Source organism: Cryptomeria japonica, unplaced genomic scaffold (assembly GCF_030272615.1).
Source record: "Cryptomeria japonica unplaced genomic scaffold, Sugi_1.0 HiC_scaffold_303, whole genome shotgun sequence".
Classification (NCBI taxonomy): Eukaryota; Viridiplantae; Streptophyta; class Pinopsida; order Cupressales; family Cupressaceae; genus Cryptomeria; species Cryptomeria japonica.
In genome coordinates this window covers 23,734-32,255 of record NW_026729125.1, presented here as the reverse complement: position 1 = coordinate 32,255, position 8,522 = coordinate 23,734, and the positions used below count along the sequence as shown (strand labels likewise).

General features: G+C 62.9%; 2 non-coding genes across 2 annotated transcripts; both read right to left on the bottom strand.

Moving 5' to 3' along the window:
* On the bottom strand, positions 1–119 carry LOC131870181 (5S ribosomal RNA). The gene has a single exon (XR_009368508.1). It is a non-coding gene; the product is annotated as a 5S ribosomal RNA (ribosomal RNA).
* Positions 120–7,923: 7,804 nt separating this feature from the next.
* LOC131870184 (5S ribosomal RNA) lies at positions 7,924–8,042 on the bottom strand. Its single transcript, XR_009368511.1, has one exon. It is a non-coding gene; the product is annotated as a 5S ribosomal RNA (ribosomal RNA).
* Between the last annotated feature and the right edge of the window lie 480 nt (positions 8,043–8,522).

Genomic DNA, 8,522 nt, shown 5'->3' with positions numbered 1-8,522 from the left:
AGGGTGCAACACCGGGACTTCCCGGGAGGTCACCCATCCCAGTACTACTCCGGCCCAAGCGCGCTTAACTGCGGAGTTCTGATGGGATCCGGTGCACTAACGCTGGTATGATCGCACCCGTTATGAGCTTGTCGCAGTGTGTACTTAGCAAACCGCGACCCACGTGCGAATCCACCCCGGCCACCCACCCCCGTCGAGGTGCACACCCTCCCTCGCGAAGTGCGCCCCGTTCGCCAAGTGTGAGCCCTGCCCGGGTGCGCGCACCTTGCTAGGGCGTCGGGTGTGCACCCGGCCCGGCCTACGTGCGTGCACCTGGAGGGGGCGTCGTGTGCGTGCAGTGTCCCGTCTGCAACGCGGTGCCCACACACCACCTCGGGCGCAACGACCTGCGCTCACATGTGGGCCGAGTGCACCTTGGTGCATGTTCGGGGCGCCTCGGGTGCACGCTCGATCTTGCCCCGGTGCACCAAGGCGCTCGGTTTGCCCCGGGTGCGCACTTGGTGCAAGGTGGGCACCCAAAATAGGGATCAAGCACCAAAACACAAGTTTCGGGATGCAAAATGGGACCCAAGGACCACAAATGCGTTCCAAGACCCATGATGGGTCCACGAGAACAAAAATGTGTTCCGAGACTTAATAAACAAATATTGGGTTTTAGGAGAAGAAACATGCTCTGATGCCCAAAACGAGAATCGACCCCGAAAAGGCCACAGGCCAAAAGTGGGATGCGAGACAAAAAAAAATGGGACCCGAGGACCAAAATTGGGTTCCCAGGTCGAAGACAGGGCAACCGGACAAGAAACGACCTCTAAGGCTCGAAATGAGTCCCGACGACTAAAACTTGACAAGAAGCACCCATCAGGCACCCAACTCGACACCCATGGGATGCCGACCCACCCGGGCTTCCACCTAGCACACCTTGGCACCCACCCACCCTCGCACCCAACCTCGCACCCAACTTAGCACCTTTGAACCCACATTGGCACTCACCCTGACCCTGGCACCTTGGAACCCACATTGGCACTCACCTTGACCCTGGCACCCACCTTTGCACTCACCTTGGGACCCACCCTGGCTCCCACCTCGGCACCCACCCAGACACCCACCTTGGTTCCTTGGCACCCACCTTGGATCCTTGGCACCCACCCCGACACCCACCTTGGCACGCAACTTGGCTACTTGCCACCCACCTTGGCTCCTTGACGCCCACCCCGACAACCACCCCGTGACCTACCCTGGCTAGGGTTGGTGCACACCCACCCTGGTGCCCACCTTGGCACCCACCCTATGACCCACCTTGGCACGCACCTTAGTACCCACCCCGTTACCCACCCTAGGACCCACCCCGTGACCCACCTTGGCCAGGGTGGGTGCCTTGGTGCGCACAACTTGCCTGGGCTGCACACCAGGGCGGGCTCAAGATGGCACCCGCGTTCCGTTTTTTTCACTATCTTTCAAAACGGAAATTTTAAAATCTCATTTTTTTCTTTTTTTTGCCTTTTCTGGAAATTAGTGAAGGCAGCGCATCAAAGGTGCGCAATGCTGGTGCGAACCCGGGAGCGCTCCGATGTGTGCTCCAAGGTGCGGCGTGCACGAAGTCCGAGCCCGGTTTGCCCCGGGTGCGCACCTCGCGTGCACCTTCGCCGGGGTGAGCACCTTGGCTGGGTTGCGCGCCCTGGTGCGTACCAAGGAGCGCTCTGAAGTGTGCTCCAAGGTGCGGCGTGCACGAAGTCGGAGCCCGGTTTGCCCCGGGTGTGCACCTCGGGTGCGCACCTCGCGTGCACCTTCGCTGCGGTGGGCACCTTGGCTGGGTTGCGCGCCTTGGTGGGCACCATGCAGTGCACGAAGTCGGAGCCCGGTTTGCCCCGGGCGCGCACCTCCGCCAGGGTGGGCACCTTGGTGCGCACAACTTGCCTGGGCTGCGCATCAGGAAGGGCTCAAGATGGCACCCGCGTTCCGTTTTTTTCACTATCTTTCAGAACGGAAATTTTAAAATATCGTTTTTTTTTGCCTTTTCTGGAAATTAGTGAAGGCAGCGCATCAAAGGTGCGCAACGCTGGTGCGAACCTGGGAGCGCTCCGATGTGTGCTCCAAGGTGCGGCGTGCACGAAGTCGGAGCCCGGTTTGCCTCGGGTGCGCCCTGGTGGGCACCATGGTGCGCACCAAGGAGCGCTCCGAAGTGTGCTCCAAGGTGCGGCCTGCACGAAGTCGGAGCCCGGTTTGCCCCGGGTGTGCACCTCGGGTGGGCACCTTGGTGCGCATGCCTTGCCTGGGCTGCGCACCAGGGCGGGCTCAAGATGGCACCCGCGTTCCTTTTTTTTCACTATCTTTCAAAACGGAAATTTTAAAATCTCATTTTTTTTTGCCTTTTTCTGGAAATTAGTGAAGGCAGCGCATCAAAGGTGCGCACCTCGCTGCCCACCACGGTGCGCAACGCCGGTGGGCACCCGGGAGTGCTTCGAAGTGTGCTCCAAGGTGCTGCGTGCACGTTGTCGGAGCCCGGTTTGCCCCGGGTGCGCACCTCGCGTGCACCTTCGTCGGGGTGGGCACCTTGGCTTGGTTTGCCCCGGCTGCGCTCCGAAGCGGGGTTATTGGAGCGCCGCCTCTTTTTTTGTCGGAGCGTTTGGTGGGGTTTCTCGCATTGGCTCTTCCGAGGCCCGGTTGCCACCCTGGCGCGCACGAAGTCGGAAGTAGGGTTAATTGCCCGGGTGCGCACCTTTGCCAGGGTGGCACCTTACCTGGGCTGCGCACCAGGGCGGGCTCAAGATGGCACGCGCGTTCCGTTTTTTTCACTATCTTTCAAAACGGAAATTTTAAAATCTCCTTTTTTTTTTGCCTTTTCTGGAAATTAGTGAAGGCAGCGCATCAAAGGTGCGCACCTCGCTGCCCACCTTGGTGTGCTCTGAGGTGCGCACCCGGGAGCGCTACGAAGTGTGCTCCAAGGTGCGGCGTGCACGTTGTCGGAGCCCGGTTTGCCCCGGGTGCGCACCTCGCCTGCACCTTGGCCGGGGTGGGCACCTTGGCTGGGTTTGCCCAGGGTGCGCTCCGAAGCGGGGTTACTGGAGCGCCCCCTCTTTTTTTGTCAGAGAGTTTGGTGGGGTTTCTCGCATTGGCTCTTCCCAGGCCCGGTTGTTGGGTGCGCTCCCACCCTGGCGCGCGCGAAGTTGGAAGTTGGGTTAATTGCCCGGGCGCGCACCTTCGCCAGGGTGGGCACCTTGGTGCGCAAACCTTGGCTGGGCTGCGCACCAGGGCGGGCTCAAGATGGCACCAGCATTCCCTTTTTCTCACTATCTTTCAAAACGGAAATTTTAAAATCTCGTTTTTTTTTTGCCTTTTATGGAAATTAGTGAAGGCATCGCATCAAAGGTGCGCACCTCGCTGCCCACCTTGGTGTGCTCCGAGGTGCCCACCACGGTGCGCAACGCCGGTGCGAACCCGGGAGCGCCCCGATGTGTGCTCCAAGGTGCGGCGTGCACGAAGTCGGACCCCGGTTTGCCCCGGGTGCGCACCTCGCGTGCACCTTGGTGCGCACACCTTGGCTGGGTTGCGCGGCCTGGTGGGCACCATGGTGCGCACCAAGGAGCGCTCCGAAGTGTGCTCCAAGGTGCGGCGTGCACGAAGTCGGAGCCCGGTTTGCCCCGGGTGCGCACCTTCGCCGCGGTGGGCACCATGGCGTGCACGAAGTCGGAGCCCGGTTTGCCCCGGGTGCGCACCTCGCGTGCACCTTCGCCGGGGTGGGCACCTCGGCTGGGTTGCGCGCCCTGGTGCGCACCAAGGAGCGCTCTGAAGTGTGCTCCAAGGTGCGGCGTGCACGAAGTCGGAGCCCGGTTTGCCCCGGGTGTGCACCTCGCGTGCACCTTCGCTGCGGTGGGCACCTTGGCTGGGTTGCGCGCCTTGGTGGGCACCATGCAGTGCACGAAGTCGGAGCCCGGTTTGCCCCGGGCGCGCACCTCCGCCAGGGTGGGCACCTTGGTGCGCACAACTTGCCTGGGCTGCGCACCAGGAAGGGCTCAAGATGGCACCCGCGTTCCGTTTTTTTCACTATCTTTCAGAACGGAAATTTTAAAATATCGTTTTTTTTTGCCTTTTCTGGAAATTAGTGAAGGCAGCGCATCAAAGGTGCGCAACGCTGGTGCGAACCTGGGAGCGCTCCGATGTGTGCTCCAAGGTGCGGCGTGCACGAAGTCGGACCCCGGTTTGCCCCGGGTGCGCACCTCGCGTGCACCTTGGTGCGCACACCTTGGCTGGGTTGCGCGCCCTGGTGGGCACCATGGTGCGCACCAAGGAGCGCTCCGAAGTGTGCTCCAAGGTGCGGCGTGCACGAAGTCGGAGCCCGGTTTGCCCCGGGTGCGCACCTCGCGTGCACCTTCGCCGCGGTGGGCACCATGGCGTGCACGAAGTCGGAGCCCGGTTTGCCCCGGGTGCGCACCTCGCGTGCACCTTCGCCGGGGTGGGCACCTTGGTGTGCAGACCTTGGCTGGGTTGCGCGCCCTGGTGGGCACCATGGTGCGCACCAAGGAGCGCTCCGAAGTGTGCTCCAAGGTGCGGCCTGCACGAAGTCGGAGCCCGGTTTGCCCCGGGTGTGCACCTCGGGTGGGCACCTTGGTGCGCATGCCTTGCCTGGGCTGCGCACCAGGGCGGGCTCAAGATGGCACCCGCGTTCCTTTTTTTTCACTATCTTTCAAAACGGAAATTTTAAAATCTCATTTTTTTTTGCCTTTTTCTGGAAATTAGTGAAGGCAGCGCATCAAAGGTGCGCACCTCGCTGCCCACCACGGTGCGCAACGCCGGTGGGCACCCGGGAGTGCTTCGAAGTGTGCTCCAAGGTGCTGCGTGCACGTTGTCGGAGCCCGGTTTGCCCCGGGTGCGCACCTCGCGTGCACCTTCGTCGGGGTGGGCACCTTGGCTGGGTTTGCCCCGGCTGCGCTCCGAAGCGGGGTTATTGGAGCGCCGCCTCTTTTTTTGTCGGAGCGTTTGGTGGGGTTTCTCGCATTGGCTCTTCCGAGGCCCGGTTGCCACCCTGGCGCGCACGAAGTCGGAAGTAGGGTTAATTGCCCGGGTGCGCACCTTTGCCAGGGTGGGCACCTTACCTGGGCTGCGCACCAGGGCGGGCTCAAGATGGCACGCGCGTTCCGTTTTTTTCACTATCTTTCAAAACGGAAATTTTAAAATCTCCTTTTTTTTTTGCCTTTTCTGGAAATTAGTGAAGGCAGCGCATCAAAGGTGCGCACCTCGCTGCCCACCTTGGTGTGCTCTGAGGTGCGCACCCGGGAGCGCTACGAAGTGTGCTCCAAGGTGCGGCGTGCACGTTGTCGGAGCCCGGTTTGCCCCGGGTGCGCACCTCGCCTGCACCTTGGCCGGGGTGGGCACCTTGGCTGGGTTTGCCCAGGGTGCGCTCCGAAGCGGGGTTACTGGAGCGCCCCCTCTTTTTTTGTCAGAGCGTTTGGTGGGGTTTCTCGCATTGGCTCTTCCCAGGCCCGGTTGTTGGGTGCGCTCCCACCCTGGCGCGCGCGAAGTTGGAAGTTGGGTTAATTGCCCGGGCGCGCACCTTCGCCAGGGTGGGCACCTTGGTGCGCACACCTTGGCTGGGCTGCGCACCAGGGCGGGCTCAAGATGGCACCAGCATTCCCTTTTTCTCACTATCTTTCAAAACGGAAATTTTAAAATCTCGTTTTTTTTTTGCCTTTTATGGAAATTAGTGAAGGCATCGCATCAAAGGTGCGCACCTCGCTGCCCACCTTGGTGTGCTCCGAGGTGCCCACCACGGTGCGCAACGCCGGTGCGAACCCGGGAGCGCCCCGATGTGTGCTCCAAGGTGCGGCGTGCACGAAGTCGGACCCCGGTTTGCCCCGGGTGCGCACCTCGCGTGCACCTTGGTGCGCACACCTTGGCTGGGTTGCGCGGCCTGGTGGGCACCATGGTGCGCACCAAGGAGCGCTCCGAAGTGTGCTCCAAGGTGCGGCGTGCACGAAGTCGGAGCCCGGTTTGCCCCGGGTACGCACCTCGCGTGCACCTTCGCCGGGGTGGGCACCTCGGCTGGGTTGCGCGCCCTGGTGCGCACCAAGGAGCGCTCCGAAGTGTGCTCCAAGGTGCGGCGTGCACGAAGTCGGAGCCCGGTTTGCCCCGGGTGCGCACCTTCGCCGCGGTGCGCACCATGGCGTGCACGAAGTCGGAGCCCGGTTTGCCCCGGGTGCGCACCTCGCGTGCACCTTCGGCGGGGTTGCGCGCCCTGGTGGGCACCATGGTGCGCACCAAGGAGCGCTCCGAAGTGTGCTCCAAGGTGCGGCGTGCACGAAGTCGGAGCCCGGTTTGCCCCGGGTGCGCACCTCGCGTGCACCTTCGGCGGGGTTGCGCGCCCTGGTGGGCACCATGGTGCGCACCAAGGAGCGCTCCGAAGTGTGCTCCAAGGTGCGGCGTGCACGAAGTCGGAGCCCGGTTTGCCCCGGGTGCGCACCTCGCGTGCACCTTCGCCGCGGTGGGCACCATGGCGTGCACGAAGTCGGAGCCCGGTTTGCCCCGGGTGCGCACCTCGCGTGCACCTTCGCCGGGGTGGGCACCTCGGCTGGGTTGCGCGCCCTGGTGCGCACCAAGGAGCGCTCCGAAGTGTGCTCCAAGGTGCGGCGTGCACGAAGTCGGAGCCCGGTTTGCCCCGGGTGCGCACCTCGCGTGCACCTTCGCCAGGGTGGGCACCTCGGTGCGCACACCTTCTCAATGTTTTCTTGCCTTTTCTGGAAATTGGTGAAGGCAGCGCATCAAAGGTGCGCACCTCGGTGTGCTCCGAGGTGCGAACCCGAGAGCGCTCCGAGGTGCCCACGAAGTCGAAAGTCGGGTTAATTGCATTGTTTTCCCCGGGTGCGCTCCGAGGTGCGCAACATCGGCGCGCACCAAGGAGGGCTCCGAAGTGTGCTCCAAGGTGCGCACGATGGCGTGCACCTCTGGTGCGCACGATTCGGAGCTCGGTTTGACCGGGGTGCGCACACCTTGGCTGGGTTGCGCACCTTTTGTGCGCTCCAAGGTGCGCACGAAGTCGGAGCTCGGTTTGCCCCGGGTGCGCACCTTCGCCAGGGTGCGCACCTTGATGCGCACGCCTTGGCTGGGCTGCGCACCTTGGTGGGCGCCATGGTGCGCACCTTTCGTGCGCTCCAAGGTGCGCACGAAGTCGGAGCTCGGTTTGCCCCGGGTGCGCACCTTGGTGGGCGCCATGGTGCACTCCGAGGTGCCCAAGATTGGTGCGCACCAAGGAGCGCTTCGAAGTGCGCTCCAAGGTGCGCGCGAAGTCGAAAGTTGGGTTAATTGTCCGGTTTGCCTCGGGTGCGCACCTTGCGTGCACCTTCGCCAGGGTGGGCGCCTTGGTGCGCACACCTTGGCTGGGCTGCGCACACCTTGGCACCCGCGTTTCCTTCATTTTAAATTTTTTTTTTTTACAATCTCTCAAGTGGGAAATTCTATAATCTCAACTTTTTTTGCCTTTTCAGGAAACTTTTGAATGGAGCGCATCATTGGTGCGCTCCGAAGTGTGCTCCAAAGCTCTCTCCAGCTGCGTGCACCTGCCCCGGCCGCGCACCCGGCCCCGCCCAGCTTCGCTCACCTGTCCCGGGCGTCTGGTGCGGAACCTTAGAGTAAGAAACATCACCGTGCACCTTGGCCAACGTGCGCGACTCGACCGAGCGCGCACTGGCCGAGGTGCACACCGATTTCACCTGGGTGCGCGCGCAGCACCTCGGGCGCACCGGGGTGCGCGCACAACGCCCGGGTTGCACCGTGGCCTGTGTGCTCGGGGTGCCTCGGGTGCGCGCTCGGTGTCGCCCCCGCGCGCGCGGTAGTGCGGGCAGCGCACCCCGGCCCGGCCCGGCCCCGACGAGAACGCAAACGGGCAAAAGGTTTATTCAAATAGCATTGCGACGCCCGGCGAAAAACTAAAAAAGGGTGCAACACCGGGACTTCCCGGGAGGTCACCCATCCCAGTACTACTCCGGCCCAAGCGCGCTTAACTGCGGAGTTCTGATGGGATCCGGTGCACTAATGCTGGTATGATCGCACCCGTTATGAGCTTGTCGCAGTGTGTACTTAGCAAACCGCGACCCACGTGCGAATCCACCCCGGCCACCCACCCCCGTCGAGGTGCACACCCTCCCTCGCGAAGTGCGCCCCGTTCGCCAAGTGTGAGCCCTGCCCGGGTGCGCGCACCTTGCTAGGGCGTCGGGTGTGCACCCGGCCCGGCCTACGTGCGTGCACCTGGAGGGGGCGTCGTGTGCGTGCAGTGTCCCGTCTGCAACGCGGTGCCCACACACCACCTCGGGCGCAACGACCTGCGCTCACATGTGGGCCGAGTGCACCTTGGTGCATGTTCGGGGCGCCTCGGGTGCACGCTCGATCTTGCCCCGGTGCACCAAGGCGCTCGGTTTGCCCCGGGTGCGCACTTGGTGCAAGGTGGGCACCCAAAATAGGGATCAAGCACCAAAACACAAGTTTCGGGATGCAAAATGGGACCCAAGGACCACAAATGCGTTCCAAGACCCATG